This window comes from Meriones unguiculatus, chromosome 10 (assembly GCF_030254825.1).
Source record: "Meriones unguiculatus strain TT.TT164.6M chromosome 10, Bangor_MerUng_6.1, whole genome shotgun sequence".
In the NCBI taxonomy this organism is placed as follows: domain Eukaryota; kingdom Metazoa; phylum Chordata; class Mammalia; order Rodentia; family Muridae; genus Meriones; species Meriones unguiculatus.
This window is the reverse complement of record NC_083358.1, coordinates 63,784,500-63,793,549: the sequence shown is the minus strand read 5'-3', so window position 1 is coordinate 63,793,549 and position 9,050 is coordinate 63,784,500.

Below are 9,050 nucleotides of genomic sequence, written 5' to 3'. Positions count from 1 at the left end.
GATCAAAGAGCTGTGAAACCGAAACCAACCTGAAACTGAATCAACAGCAGCACAAAAGGCTTTCGATGTGCAACCTTCAAATATTTAGTTTAAAGAGATCTTTGATCCGTATTCTATTTAAAAAAAAAAATCACTTCCATAAACTATACAATATATCTGTTTTTAATGTATCCTGCCATTTGGAGCAGCACAGATCATGAGATAGCACATTATGTTTAAGTGTGAGGCTGGGACCCAGAGCCTCACTCGATGAACTGGATACACTATTAGAGACGTGATCAGGGAGGGAAACCGGGTGTCCTCAGCCGTCCAAACACTCAGCACCAGGTACTTACACTAAGGCACTCAGGTTGAGGCCCCTGCTTGCTGCATAAAGAACCCTACTAACTTCCCATTAGGGAAGCGACAATTACAGGATCAAATCAGGGCAAAATGCTCAGCAATTTCCTACAGTTCTAACTTAAGGGACCTTCTGAATGTTTAGGGGGAAGTGAGGACTGCAGAGTCCCAAAGAGTCACAACACAGTATTTGTCATTTCTTTTATAGCACTATGAGGAGTACAGCGAGGAGCCTGCTACGGCAGGAGTATGTAGCTGAAGTAGGCCTTCCCTCAAGCACAAAGGACTCTTAGAAGGTACGTAATATTCTGCTTTGCCCCTGAAGGTTTCTGCACCACCTAGTAGCCCAGAATACTCTAGACTAGCAGTTCTCAACCTGTGGGTCGTGACCCCTCTGGGGTCAACTGACTCTTTCATAGGGTCTCACGTCCGTTATTTACATTATGATTCATAACAGTAGTAAAATTACAGTTATGAAGTAGCACCAAAATAATTTTATGGTTGGGGGTCAACATTGCATGATGAACTGGATTAAAGGGGCACAATATTAAGAAGGCTGAGAACCACTGTTCAAGACAGCTCCATGCCAGCAAATTCTGAAAAACTGCCAAATTCCCAACACATAATTGCTGTTCCACTCTGAGTTAAAAGTTTTCTTCTTTCTCTTCTTTTCCAGTGATGACTGTGACTTTGTCACTTTGTCCTGTTTTCTCCACACATCCTGCCCATCTTAATGACTCACAGTAACATAGCTGAAATGCATTGATCTTTGCCCTGTGCATTCCCTATCTCCAGGCTATGGAAGTGGCCAAGATTAAAAGGAAGTGTGCAGGAAAATATAAAATGGAGACTGGTTGTAAGAAGGGAAAACCACATAGACCTTCAAGTGAGCCTCGTGGGAGTTTTCTAAGATTTACAGATTAAGGAGGATCAATGACCTCCCAACACAGATACAATTGTCACATCCCCTGCTCTAGATCTGGCAGTCCTCAAGACTAGAGATGTACCTTGGCACCTCTCGCCTGCATCTGAGATAGAATGCCATATGAAAGATACTCCAAAACCCTCTTGGCTCTAGACAAGGCAAGGAGGCTGCAGGGGAAAGCCTCTTATCTTCCAGAACATGGTTCCTTGCTAACTTTGTCCCCTCGTAAACTCTGTTCCTGATGTCATTGGTAGCATCTCTCAGGTGGCATCAGAAAAGGGCACTCTGTCATTACAGAATGAATGAGAGTGTCTCAGAAATGGGTATCAGACACATTTCTCTCCCCTAGGTCCCTCCCTTCCCCTAAACTCTGCCCTCTCCAAGGCCCCACTCACCCCTAGGCCAGCTGGAACCTGGAGCCTACCTGTCTCATAACTCTTGAGAGTTGGAAAGTAGAGGTTGTTTTCATGATCAGAAAAAGAAGCAAATTATTTTGTATGGACATAACTTTAATGTGTTACTGGATTTGACTTGATATCTTGTTTAGTATCATTGGACTTATTTTGAGTGAAAGATAGTCCTGTGATTGACTTCTCTTGATTTCACTTTGCCATCCCATCAGTATTGTTCCTTAAAGACATTTGCCAGTCTTTCAGATTAAAGAAGACTGAAGCTCTGTGTGTAAAATAAAAATTATTTTCTTGTAGTAAATAATTTCATCTGAACAAAAGAAAAAAAGAAAAGAAAAGTAAAGAGGTGCAGTGTCAAGCTCCAAATTATCCATCATTTCCCACCTAGGGGAGAAGAGGACAGAGATTTCTCATAATCAGGGGGCACTTTAAAACCACTGCCTTGTGCCAAATCAGCACACAAGGTATTTTTGCCTTTTCTCTGTGCCGGATTCCTTTCTGCAGAATGTTTTAAAACTGCTTTAGTGTGTGTGTGTGTGTGTGTGTGTGCGTGTGTGTGTGTAAAACAATAATAAAGAATAAGAGGCAATCAATTTGAGAAGTAGAGGTATTAAGGGGATTGGAGGAAGAAGAGGGAGAAGAAATGATGTAAACACACACAAACACACACACACTGAGACTGGATTTAACCAAGAAACTTGCTAGCTTGGAATTTACTATGTAGACCAGACTGGTCCTAAATTCACCTCCCTCTGCTTCTTGGCTGCTGAGATTAAAGGCTTGGGCCACCACACTCAGCCCTGATGTTACTGAATTTTAGTTAAAAATGATTTTTAAATCTACTTTATTTTTGTCTCTTAAATAATAAATACACACAATTGCATGTATACTGATGTGTGAATTCAAATACACATAGATACATATATATACATACCACACAGACATATACAGCATAAAATAATATTCCATATAGACAAAAATACAGAAGGCAACTTCTAGAAAGGAAAGAATCATCTGCCTGAGATAGAATAGAACCCTTCCTAGCAGTTATGAAACGCTCTCCAGTCTTGTGTCCTGGGCCAGCTTTGAACAAATATAAGAATAGCAGCTCACTATCTTATAGACAGAAAATGTTATGATACCATTGGCCTTTCTTTAGAGAGACCAATGAGGCCCTGAAGGTAATGAGGAATAAAATTGTAATTATCTGTGTAATTATTCACAAGTCACGGTATTCTGTCATTGTTCCTGGGAGACAGAACAAATATTTCTTCATCATATATAAGCCATTGGCAACAGACCAAGAAAATGATCTCCCTCAAGTCCAGCTTAGTTGAACCAGTGAATTTATTGGATTTATTTACAGAAGTATGAAGGGAAACTACCTTACAGGGATGCATGTGACACAAAGGCAGATACATTACTGCAAAGCTCAACAAACAATCTCAATAAAGATAAGCTCATTCTTTATCCAGTTTGCCAAGGCCAAAGGTCGGGTTAGCATGGTGGAATTCTATTCTTGAGGACACTTCCTTCTCAATATCAGGACCTCTTTCTTATTTTTCTGAAATAAACCTAGGTTCATACTGTTTATTCCCTAGTCCATGTTTCTTCATTGCTCTAGAGCATTAGCCAGTGAATTCAAAGTTGGAAGTCACTGGCTAGGAATGACTTGAGTAAATGTTGTCCATCACCCACTTAGCAGGGAAAGCCCACATTTGAATGTAACCATTGATGATGCCCCTCCCCCAGCCTCCTGTATAGATTCTTCTGGCACTCTGAAATGTAGTTGGCAGGAAGCTTTCTGGCCAGTTCCAGCTTGATTTCTCTTTGTCTTGCAAAATATCTACTGTCTAATTCTGGTAGGTAACCAAGAGCATTGGCAATAGCCTTCAGTGTTTTGGGGATGTCTGGGCCTTATCTAAACCCCCCACCCCCTAATTAACAATTTTCTTGGAGATTCCCAGGCAATGGCTGGGGAAAGCATGGGGTCTGGTTCAAAATTATACACACTCAGGCCTTAACTCTGGTTCTTACTTTAACATAAACTATCTACGCAGAAACAGTCCACTATATTAGCAGCCTTTACAAGTGCTGTGAGCTGTGCTGGAATTCTGCCTCCTCAGCTGGTAAGAAGCTTCACTCAGGCTCAGGACTAGAGGTTTCCCTTCTCTTCTCATGCCTCCTATAATGCTTTATTTCTCTGTCTTAACCTGGTTCAAACTGGCATCAAACTCGTAACCCTCTGATTTGAAGATCCATCCTCTCTTTACATTTCAGTTCTGATATCTGAACCTCTCCCTATATTTGAAGGTCTTGCTCATCAGACATCCTGTGGTGTGGTTTTAACTGTAACGCATTGTCAGAATTATATTTTGCCTCCATTTTCTATAGGGTTTGTTTCATGTAATCTCCTGCCATGGAGGAAATCAGTGTCAAAGGAACCCTTTGGGGCAAACTTAACCAACTGAGAGGATTAGAAGGCAGAGCTTTCTGGTTGGTGGTTCAGTCTCTGTGAGCCCAGGTGGGTCCAGGTGTTCTTGAGCTCTCTGCCTTTTTCAATTCTTCCTCTCCTGTTCCATATGATTCCTCGAGCTCTACCTAATGTTTGGCTGTGGGTCTCTGCATCTGTTTTCATCAGCTGCTAGCTGAAGCTGCTGAGATGACATGACCCTTATTCTAGCCTCCTGTCTACAGGAATATCAAAATATTATTAATAGTGTCAGTGGTGAGCTCTCTCTTATGGTATGCAAATCAAGTTGGGCCAAGTTTGATTGGCTGCGTCAAAGGTTTTGTATGTGGGTTGGTGTCCCTGTCCCTCCACTGGAAGTCCCACCTGGCTACAGGAGATGGCCACTTCAGGCTCCATGGGTGATTTTAGCACCCCTTTCCCAAATTGGAACAGATGTGCAGCTTGGTCCTCATGTGGGACTTTTAACAGCAGGAGCAGGGGCTGTCTCTGACTCTGTTGCCTGCCTTTGGATTTCCTTTCCCTAACTGCACAGCCTTGTTTAGCCTCAATAGAAGCTAATAGCCTCAACAGAAGCATCCAGTTCTACTTGATGTGCCAAGATGGGTTGAGGAAGGCGGTCTTCTTTGCTTTGAGAAGAAAGGGAGGGGCCATAGAAGGAGGGGTCACAGAGAGAGGGGAGGAGAAGTGGCATGGAGGGACTGAGAGGAAAGGTGGGTTGTTTTGGAAAACAAAATCCTAGTTTGATTTTGCCAATAAAGACTCAGGAGACCAATGCTGGAGTGAAAGCCTATTACCTCAGAGACGGAGAAAGCACCTGGCTGACCTTCATGCTCAGTTGATGTCCCAGAAGGAAAAAAAAAAAACAAAAAAACCCTTCCTACTCAGCTCACATCCCAGACAGAAAAAGCCTTTTCTCCTTCTCCACAATGTCTTAAATATCCTTCAACTCCATGCCCTTCCTTTCTATTTCCTGTGCTTCTCTCTGTCTGTCCTCCAGACTTTCTCTCACTCTATATTTTTTCTCATGTTCACTTCCTGACAATTTGGTTGCTTGCTCTGACTCTTGACCCAGGGTTAACTGTATTTAAGACTGTTTACAGAAAGCTCCTGGATTAAAGGTGTGTGAGAGGGCTGAGCCACACAACAAGCACTTGTTTACAATAAATAGAAAGCTCTAGGATCAAAGACTGAGCCATACCACAATTAGAAACAAGTTTTACAGTTCACAATTGGGGATAAAATATCCTTCAACATTTCCTCCTTTTTGTTTAAACAAAAGACTCTCTAACCTCAATAAACTATGGACTATATGGTAAAAATTATATTCACAATGTCCAGTCCATCTATACTTAGCAACACTGGAGAAAGTACTCTACTACCTATCCTATCTTACTGAGTCTAAAGTTCAGTACTAAAATCACTTTTTATCGTAACTTGCACTTATCAACCTAAAAGCATCTTTTTAGACCATAAAACGATTTTCTTAAATCCTAAGCAACTTAAGCTCAACTCTGAGTTACAACTATCTAGCCTTCAACCCCATCAAAGGCATGAGAAGGATAAACATTATCTGAATAAACAGGAAGTGCAGAGCAAGCAGCTTCCAAAACTATAAAAATGACAGAGACTTCTGGCTTCCTGGACTGTCAACCAAGATTTCTCAGCAACTTTGGAGCATCCATTTCTTTGGCCTACTGGCACAGAACATCTGGCAGGTTTTGTTTGTTGTTGTTTTGTTTTCTTTGTTTTGTTTTTGTGAAGCAGGAATTATGAAGGACTTCTCAACTTTGTCCTGATAGAATTTGCAGTCAGCTTTCCTTGTATCCTGCTTGACCACAGCTTGGACTGCATACTGCCAGCAGTTGAAGCAAGAGCAATCTCTTGCCAGTGAAAACATGCCACATTTGAAGCAAACTCCATAAGGAGGTTCTTTAATGCTCATCATCTTATTTGAAGAAGTATGGGGATGCTTCAAGGAGACGATAAAGCTCACTGTCAAAGTCTTTTATTATGAAAACATCTTTAAATAGCATATTCAAATAGCTATTTAAAAACACCTATCTCTTGCATATCAGAATTATTTGTTTCTAGCTATTTACTGTCTATTGAACATATGAAGTATATTTTTGTAATTAACTAAACTAGTACCTAACCACAAGTTTGATTGACTATTAATTTGTATTTCTTAATTACCCTAAAGAGTTTGTGATAGTAGCTTTCAAAAGAACTAAAACTTCACAGTGTATTTTTAAGAATGACATAAGTATAATATTTTAAAAAGAGTTGATACAAAGTATGTTGTGACCAAAATGTAAGCTTAATTTTGTGTCAACATACAAATATCTATACCAATGTAACTAAATATAACCTAACACAGTAGAAGTGTTTACAACAGTGAAGCTATTTCTGGCAAGCTTTCCACAATATCCATCTTGGTTGCATTTGGCAGTTTTAGAATTAAAAAATTTTGAGTTTAAAGTTCTGTAAAATGTTCATGTAAGTCTCATATGAACCTAGCAATTTGAATGTCCTTAGCAGTTTGTAGTCTGAAGCTGATCTTTGTGTGGTGTTTGTCCGCTTAGTGACAATCCTGACTAGGTAGAACATAACAGTCAACTCAAAGGTGTCTACTGTTTGCACAGAACCTGGCAGCAGAAGAAACATGGAGCAGTTTTTCCCAGTGGTTAGTGTTACACAACCCAGGTGAATTCATCATTTCCGGACCTGACATCTTGGAAACCTAAATGGTTACCGTTAGGAATGGCAAAAAATCTAAATATTTTAAATGCTATATTTAGCAGATCTCAGAAAGGCTTGAGGATCATAAACTATTAAATACATCTGAGGTACACAAAGGAACTGAAGCAAGTTGCCTGTTTCAGACTCAGACCTGGAAACAGGTGCAGGAAGCTGGATGAAGCTTATTTCTAGAGTTAGTTAGCACTCTGTGTGACTGCTAGTATCGTGACAGAAAGTTTATATACAAACATTTGGGTTTAGAGAAAGAGAGAGCCACGCCCCAACCCTGAAGCTGGCTTTAATCTTTAATTGAATTGGAATCACATAAAGACCATTTGCCACTTATGTCTGTAGAGGAATGAAGAGAAAAGATGGAGGTGGGTGATACCACTTGGCCAATTTACTCCTTTTCTCAGGACATTTTCTCTTGATGATCCATCCTTTTTCTTCAGATGTTTCATTTGTCCAGTGGTCTCTGGATTGCTTAGTTAGATGCTTTTATTCTCCTGGAAGATAAAAACAAAACCCTGCCCCAACCCTAACTTTGGGGGGTAGGAGATGTTTTCTTTTTTTGTCAGGTTAAATCTTTCCTAAGGCAAAATGTTTTTTGGTAATAGATGAAGTATTATCTTTCAAATGATTTTTTTAAAAAATCTTATAAAATTTTGAAACTAAATATACCTTTAAGTATTTTTATTTTTACATCACAAAGAACATTCACTTTGAACTTCACCCTGCCTTTTGCAAGAGGCTTTTAAATTTAAATCAGTGTAATTCCTATATGCCAACCTCTGCCTCCCAAGTGTTGGGATCAAAGGAGTGTGCCTCCCAAGTGCCCAGATTATAGGTATGAACCACCACCACCTTGTTCACTGTAACTCTGGAATTTAGAAAACAACTAACTTATAGAGATTCACTTGTCTCTGCTGGGATTAAAGGCGTGGGCTACCATTGCCCTGCTCAAATATTTTATCTTAGTTCCAAATCACTCCAACTCTTAGAGATTTAGAAACCAAGTTTGAACTGTAGTAATTATTTGACTTTACTTTAAAAGTTTAAAATTCCTTCTCGGCCTCCGCCGAGGGAGGAGCAGCATTGCTAGGCCACAGAGGAGGACATTGCGACCAAACCTGTAGATGAGACCTGATAAACTAGGGTCAGATGGAAGGGGAGGGGGACCTTCCCTATCAGTGGACTTAGAGAGAGGCAGAGGCAGGGAGGAGATGAGGGAGGGAAAGAGGGAGGGTGGGATTGGGAGGGAATGAGGGAAGGGACTATGTCTAGTATACAAAGTAAATAAACTAATAAAAATAAAAAAAAAATTTTAAGTTTTAAATTTCTTATCTGCTTTTTAATACCATACAACGAAAATAGTCCTTTTTATGTAAGAAGAAAAATTTAGTCTTTATATGTTAGTTTAGACTGAATGACCAAGCCGTCTGATGAACAGTCCTCTCTTTTTATTCAGGAGATATCTTCTGTTTGAAACTAATCTTTTTCAATTTTGATGGTATCTATAACCTTTCTTTATATGTTTCTGATATATGTTATATAGAATGGATGATTTCTATTTCTAATTACTTGTAGTTGAACAAACAGTGAAGTGAATTCTGAAACATCTAGATTCAGCAGTTTCACTATATAAAACAACTCTGCATATTGAGAGTCAGTAACTATATTAAAAGATTCATAAAATTACATAATACCATAAGAATGGCATTCAACTCTGATTTTTGAAGTGAATCTTAAGGGCTCTGAGTCATTTTACTTATTTTTACTGACTTGTACCCTGATTTCCTAATTTGCATCAGAATAGAATGTAAGTGTTCTAGAAATTGTTGTCCCTTTTACTATATGAGAGAGAATCTAATTAGTTTTTTCTTAATAAATCAGAGCCTTTTGCTTTTGAGATATTTGTTGTTAATCTCTTCCCCCAAAAATACTGCAAGCTGTTTGCCAATGGTCATTTTCTTCCCATAATGGGGCCATTTCAGCAAGTGCTCTTTCCCACTGAGCCATCTTTCCATCCCCAATTTGACATGTTTATTGATTTGTATAGGTTGAAAATGATTGTGAGATAACAGGGACTTTGTCATGGTATATTATCTGACTTTGAACTTGAATTTGGTTTGTATTTCATTGGGAAATTTTACACCCATGTTCA